Source organism: Paramisgurnus dabryanus, chromosome 17 (genome assembly GCF_030506205.2).
Source record: "Paramisgurnus dabryanus chromosome 17, PD_genome_1.1, whole genome shotgun sequence".
NCBI classification, from domain to species: Eukaryota; Metazoa; Chordata; class Actinopteri; order Cypriniformes; family Cobitidae; genus Paramisgurnus; species Paramisgurnus dabryanus.
In genome coordinates this window covers 14804313-14812245 of record NC_133353.1, presented here as the reverse complement: position 1 = coordinate 14812245, position 7933 = coordinate 14804313, and positions in this window count along the sequence as shown.

The window sequence follows — 7933 nt, the reverse complement described above, 5'->3', positions numbered from 1 at the left end:
TAGAGACATGGGGGTTGGACCGTTTGACTCATGACTCGGAGGGTAATCACTAGTGGATGCAATTTTTTTCCCTAGCAACCAAATACAGTACCCTAGCAACAGAGTAAACAAAGCCTTATATCTCCGCATCAGAACATCGTAGAGACACGGGGGTTGGACCGTTTGACTCGTGACTCGGAGGGTAATCACTAGTGGATGCCATTTTTTTCCCTAGCAACCAAATACAGTACCCTAGCAACAGAGTATACAAAGCCTTATATCTCAGCATCAGAACATCGTAGAGACATGGGGTTTGGACCGTTTGACTCGTGACTCGGAGGGTAATCACTAGTGGATGCCATTTTTTCCCCTAGCAACCAAATACAGTACCCTAGCAACAGAGTAAACAAAGCCTTATATCTCCGCATCAGAACATCGTAGAGACACGGGGGTTGGACCGTTTGACTCGTATCTCGGAGTGTAATCACTAGTGGATGCCAATTTTTTCCCTAGCAACCAAATACAGTACCCTAGCAACAGAGTAAACAAAGCCTTATATCTCCGCATCAGAACATCGTAGAGACACGGGGGTTGGACCGTTTGACTCGTGACTCGGAGGGTAATCACTAGTGGATGCCAATTTTCTCCCTAGCAACCAAATACAGTACCCTAGCAACCGAATAAACAAAGCCTTATATCTTCGCATCAGAATATCGTAGAGACATGTGGGTTGAATTGTTTTACTTTTGGCTTGGAGTATAATCATATATTGTCCCCCGAAATTTGCCACGGCAAGCACCACTTCACATTTTCTTCAGGAAATGTACCTATCTAGTTATAATTATTATTATTCTTATGTCTGCACAAAATTTCGGCGCGTAACTCGTCCCGCACGGTTTGCCGTAGTCCTATGAAAGAGGGCTCAAATCGACCGGTTTATTGAAGAGATGGTGGCTATGACTTTTATAAGCGATCGGGTGCAGAATTTCCGAAAGGGGGGCGAAAAACCACCCGAAAAATCCCATTGACTTAACATTGCGCCCAACTTTGACGAGTCATAGCTCCGCTTGAGGATTTTGTAGAAACATGTGGGTTACAACATTTGAAGACGGTGGTAGGCTCTGTAAGAACATGGATCACAATGGGGTGTAAGTTGTACCCCTGGGGTGTAAGAGGTGCCCAAAAATGCCCAATGAAAAGTCAATGGGGCAAAATCACATAGACTTACCATTGCAAAAATTTTGATGGGTCATAGGTCCGAGCGAGGATTTCATAGAAACATGTGGGTTACTAAATTTAAAAAGGGTGCTAGACTCTGTCAGGACGTCCCCCACAATGGGTGTAAGGTTACCCTAGCAACCATTTTGGGCAACCTAGCAACCTATCCCATAGACTGCCATTATAAAATGCCCAGATGGATATCTTTGCACCACAGTGTCATAGAGACATAGGGGTGGGCTCATTTTACTCAGGCATCCAATCAGTCTCTCAGGATCCTTACAGACTTACTAAGCCACGCCCCTAGCAACCACTTTTGAGCACCCTAGCAACATAAAATACAAACAGTTATATCTCGGCATCAGAACATCGTAGAGACACGGGGGTTGGACCGTTTTACTTGTGACTAGGGGTGTAACAATTGGGCACATCATTGGCCACTCCCAAGCCACGCCCCTAGCAACCAAATTTGAGCACCCTAGCAACCGAATAAACAAAGCCTAATATCTCCGCATCAGAACATCGTAGAGACACGGGGTTTGGACCGTTTTACTTGTGACTCGGAGTGTAATCACTGGGCACATCATTGGCCACTCCCAAGCCACGCCCCTAGCAACCAAATACAGTACCCTAGCAACAGAGTAAACAAAGCCTTATATCTCCGCATCAGAACATCGTAGAGACACGGGGGTTGGACCGTTTTACTTGTGACTCGGAGTGTAATCACTGGGCACATCATTGGCCACTCCCAAGCCACGCCCCTAGCAACCAAATACAGTACCCTAGCAACAGAGTAAACAAAGCCTTATATCTCCGCATCAGAACATCGTAGAGACATGGGGGTTGGACCGTTTGACTCATGACTCGGAGGGTAATCTCTAGTGGATGCCATTTTTTTCCCTAGCAACCAAATACAGTACCCTAGCAACAGAGTAAACAAAGCCTTATATCTCCGCATCAGAACATCGTAGAGACATGGGGTTTGGACCGTTTGACTCGTGACTCGGAGGGTAATCACTAGTGGATGCCATTTTTTTCCCTAGCAACCAAATACAGTACCCTAGCAACAGAGTAAACAAAGCCTTATATCTCCGCAACAGAACATCGTAGAGACACGGGGGTTGGACCGTTTGACTCGTGACTCGGAGGGTAATCACTAGTGGATGCCATTTTTTTCCCTAGCAACCAAATACAGTACCCTAGCAACAGAGTAAACAAAGCCTTATATCTCCGCATCAGAACATCGTAGAGACACGGGGGTTGGACCGTTTGACTCGTGACTCGGAGGGTAATCACTAGTGGATGCCATTTTTTTCCCTAGCAACCAAATACAGTACCCTAGCAACAAAGTAAACAAAGCCTTATATCTCCGCATCAGAACATCGTAGAGACACGGGGTTTGGACCGTTTGACTCGTGACTCGGAGGGTAATCACTAGTGGATGCCATTTTTTCCTTAGCAACCAAATACAGTACCCTGGCAACAGAGTAAACAAAGCCTTATATCTCCGCATCAGAACATCGTAGAGACACGGGGGTTGGACCGTTTGACTCGTGACTCGGAGGGTAATCACTAGTGGATGCCATTTTTTTCCCTAGCAACCAAATACAGTACCCTAGCAACAAAGTAAACAAAGCCTTATATCTCCGCATCAGAACATCGTAGAGACACGGGGTTTGGACCGTTTGACTCGTGACTCGGAGGGTAATCACTAGTGGATGCCATTTTTTCCTTAGCAACCAAATACAGTACCCTAGCAACAGAGTAAACAAAGCCTTATATCTCCGCATCAGAACATCGTAGAGACACGGGGGTTGGACCGTTTGACTCATGACTCGGAGGGTAATCACTAGTTAATGCCAAGAGGTGTTAAGCCACGCCCCTAGCAACCAAATGCAGGACCCTAGCAACAGAGTAAACAAAGCCTTATATCTCCACATCAGAACATCGTAGAGACACGGGGGTTGGACCGTTTGACTCATTACTCGGAGGGTAATCACTAGGGGGTGCCATTTTTTTCCCTAGCAACCAAATGCAGGACCCTAGCAACAGAGTAAACAAAGCCTTATATCTCCGCATCAGAACATCGTAGAGACACGGGGTTTGGACCGTTTGACTCGTGACTCGGAGGGTAATCACTAGTGGATGCCATTTTTTTCCCTAGCAACCAAATACAGTACCCTAGCAACAGAGTAAACAAAGCCTTATATCTCTGCATCAGAACATCGTAGAGACACTGGGGTTGGACCATTTTACTTTTGGCATGGAGTATAATCATAAATTGTCCCTTGAATTTTGCCACGGCAAGCACCACTCACATTTTCTTCAGGAAATGTACCTATCTAGTTAGTGGTGCTTGCATTTATGCAAAGCATCACTATTATTATTGCTCATACTTATTATTATATCTTATTATTCTTATGTCTGCACACTTTTTCGGCGCGTAACTCGTCCCGCACGGTTTGCCACAGTCCCATGAAAGAGGGCTCAAATCGACCGGATTATTAAGGAGAGGTGTGCTATGACTTTTATAAGCGATCGGGTGCAGGATTTTCGAAAGGGGGGCGAAAAACCACCCGAAAAATCCCATTGACTTAACATTGGGCCGAACTTTGACGGGTCATAGCTCCGCTTGAGGATTTTGTAGAAACATGTAGGTTACAACATTTGAAGAGGGTGATAGACTCTGTAAGAACATACATCACATTGGGGTGTAAGTTGTACCCCTGGGGTGTAAGAGGCACCCGAAAATTCCCATTGACTTATAATGGGGCAGGAAACATGCCCATATAAGGGAATAAAAAAGTTCCAGATGGGATATCTTCGCTTTACAATATCGTAGAGACATGGGGGTGGGCTCATTTTACTCAGACATCCAATCAATTTACCAGGATAGTCCCAGAACTATTAAGCCACGCCCCTAGCAACCACTTTTAAGCACCCTAGCAACTTAAAATTCAAACAGTTATATCTTGACATCAGAACATCGTAGAATCATGGGGGTTGGACCGTTTTACTCATGACTCGGAGGGTAATCACTGGCCGCATCATTGGCCACGCCCAAGCCACGCCCCTAGCAACCAAATTGGAGCACCCTAGCAACCGAATAAACAAATCCTTATTTCTCCGCATCAGAACATCGTAGAGACACGGGGGTTGGACCATTTTACTTGTGACTCAGAGCGTAATAACTTGCGACATCATTGGCCACTCCCACGCCCCGCCCCTAGCAACCAAATATGAGCACCCTAGCAACCGAATAAACAAATCCTTATTTCTCCGCATCAGAACATCGTAGAGACACGGGGGTTGGACCATTTTACTTGTGACTCAGAGCGTAATAACTTGCGACATCATTGGCCACTCTCAAGCCACGCCCCTAGCAACCAAATATGAGCACCCTAGCAACCGAATAAACAAAGCCTTATATCTCTGCATCAGAACATCATAGAATCACGGGGGTTGGACCGTTTTACTCGTGACTCGGAGGGTAATCACTGGCCGCATCATTGGCCACTCCCAAGCCACGCCCCTAGCAACCAAATTGGAGCACCCTAGCAACCACTTTTGAGCACCCTAGCAACATAAAATACAAACAGTTATATCTCGGCATCAGAACATCGTAGAGACACGGGGGTTGGACCGTTTTACTTGTGACTAGGGGTGTAACAATTGGCCACATCATTGGCCACTCCCAAGCCACGCCCCTAGCAACCAAATTAGAGCACCCTAGCAACCGAATAAACAAAGCCTAATATCTCGGCATCAGAACATAGTAGAGACACGGGGTTTGGACCGTTTTACTTGTGACTCGGAGTGTAATCACTGGGCACATCATTGGCCACTCCCAAGCCACGCCCCTAGCAACCAAATACAGTACCCTAGCAACAGAGTAAACAAAGCCTTATATCTCCGCATCAGAACATCGTAGAGACACGGGGGTTGGACCGTTTTACTTGTGACTCGGAGTGTAATCACTGGGCACATCATTGGCCACTCCCAAGCCACGCCCCTAGCAACCAAATACAGTACCCTAGCAACAGAGTAAACAAAGCCTTATATCTCCGCATCAGAACATCGTAGAGACATGGGGGTTGGACCGTTTGACTCATGACTCGGAGGGTAATCACTAGTGGATGCCATTTTTTTCCCTAGCAACCAAATACAGTACCCTAGCAACAGAGTAAACAAAGCCTTATATCTCCGCATCAGAACATTGTAGAGACATGGGGTTTGGACCGTTTGACTCGTGACTCGGAGGGTAATCACTAGTGGATCCCATTTTTTTCCCTAGCAACCAAATACAGTACCCTAGCAACAGAGTAAACAAAGCCTTATATCTCCGCATCAGAACATCGTAGAGACACGGGGGTTGGACCGTTTTACTTGTGACTAGGGGTGTAATCACTGGGCACATCATTGGCCACTCCCAAGCCACGCCCCTAGCAACCAAATTTGAGCACCCTAGCAACAGAGTAAACAAACCCTTATATCTCCGCATCAGAACATCGTAGAGACACGGGGTTTGGACCGTTTTACTTGTGACTCGGAGTGTAATCACTGGGCACATCATTGGCCACTCCCAAGCCACGCCCCTAGCAACCAAATACAGTACCCTAGCAACAGAGTAAACAAAGCCTTATATCTCCGCATCAGAACATCGTAGAGACACGGGGGTTGGACCGTTTTACTTGTGACTCGGAGTGTAATCACTGGGCACATCATTGGCCACTCCCAAGCCACGCCCCTAGCAACCAAATACAGTACCCTAGCAACAGAGTAAACAAAGCCTTATATCTCCGCATCAGAACATCGTAGAGACATGGGGGTTGGACCGTTTGACTCATGACTCGGAGGGTAATCACTATGGATGCCATTTTTTTCCCTAGCAACCAAATACAGTACCCTAGCAACAGAGTAAACAAAGCCTTATATCTCCGCATCAGAACATTGTAGAGACATGGGGTTTGGACCGTTTGACTCGTGACTCAGAGGGTAATCACTAGTGGATCCCATTTTTTTCCCTAGCAACCAAATACAGTACCCTAGCAACAGAGTAAACAAAGCCTTATATCTCCGCATCAGAACATCGTAGAGACACGGGGGTTGGACCGTTTTACTTGTGACTAGGGGTGTAATCACTGGGCACATCATTGGCCACTCCCAAGCCACGCCCCTAGCAACCAAATTTGAGCACCCTAGCAACAGAGTAAACAAACCCTTATATCTCCGCATCAGAACATCGTAGAGACACGGGGTTTGGACCGTTTTACTTGTGACTCGGAGTGTAATCACTGGGCACATCATTGGCCACTCCCAAGCCACGCCCCTAGCAACCAAATACAGTACCCTAGCAACAGAGTAAACAAAGCCTTATATCTCCGCATCAGAACATCGTAGAGACACGGGGGTTGGACCGTTTTACTTGTGACTCGGAGTGTAATCACTGGGCACATAATTGGCCACTCCCAAGCCACGCCCCTAGCAACCAAATACAGTACCCTAGCAACAGAGTAAACAAAGCCTTATATCTCCGCATCAGAACATCGTAGAGACACGGGGGTTGGACCGTTTTACTTGTGACTCGGAGTGTAATCACTGGGCACATCATTGGCCACTCCCAAGCCACGCCCCTAGCAACCAAATACAGTACCCTAGCAACAGAGTAAACAAAGCCTTATATCTCCACATCAGAACATCGTAGAGACATGTGGGTTGGACCGTTTGACTCATGACTCGGAAGGTAATCACTAGTGGATGCCATTTTTTTCCCTAGCAACCAAATACAGTACCCTAGCAACAGAGTAAACAAAGCCTTATATCTCCGCATCAGAACATCGTAGAGACATGGGGTTTGGACCGTTTGACTCGTGACTCGGAGGGTAATCACTACTGGATGCAATTTTTTCCCTAGCAACCAAATACAGTACCCTAGCAACAGAGTAAACAAAGCCTTATATCTCCGCATCAGAACATCGTAGAGACATGGGGTTTGGACCGTTTGACTCGTGACTCGGAGGGTAATCACTACTGGATGCAATTTTTTCCCTAGCAACCAAATACAGTACCCTAGCAACAGAGTAAACAAAGCCTTATATCTCCGCATCAGAACATCGTAGAGACACGGGGGTTGGACCGTTTGACTCATGACTCGGAGGGTAATCACTGGTGGATGCAATTTTTTTCCCTAGCAACCAAATACAGTACCCTAGCAACAGAGTAAACAAAGCCTTATATCTCCGCATCAGAACATCGTAGAGACACGGGGTTGGACCGTTTGACTTGTGACTCAGAGTGTAATCACTATGGGATACCAAATTTTTCCCTAGCAACCAAATACAGTACCCTAGCAACAGAGTAAACAAACCCTTATATCTCCGCATCAGAACATCGTAGAGACACGGGGTTTGGACCGTTTGACTCGTGACTCGGAGTGTAATCACTAGTGGATGCCAATTTTCTCCCTAGCAACCAAATACATTACCCTAGCAACAGAGTAAACAAAGCCTTTTATCTCCACATCAGAACATCGCAGAGACACGGGGGTTGGACCGTTTGACTCGTATCTCGGAGTGTAATCACTAGTGGATGCCAATTTTTTCCCTAGCAACCAAATACAGTACCCTAGCAACAGAGTAAACAAAGCCTTATATCTCCGCATCAGAACATCGTAGAGACACGGGGGTTTGACCGTTTGACTCGTGACTCGGAGTGTAATCACTAGTGAATGCCAATT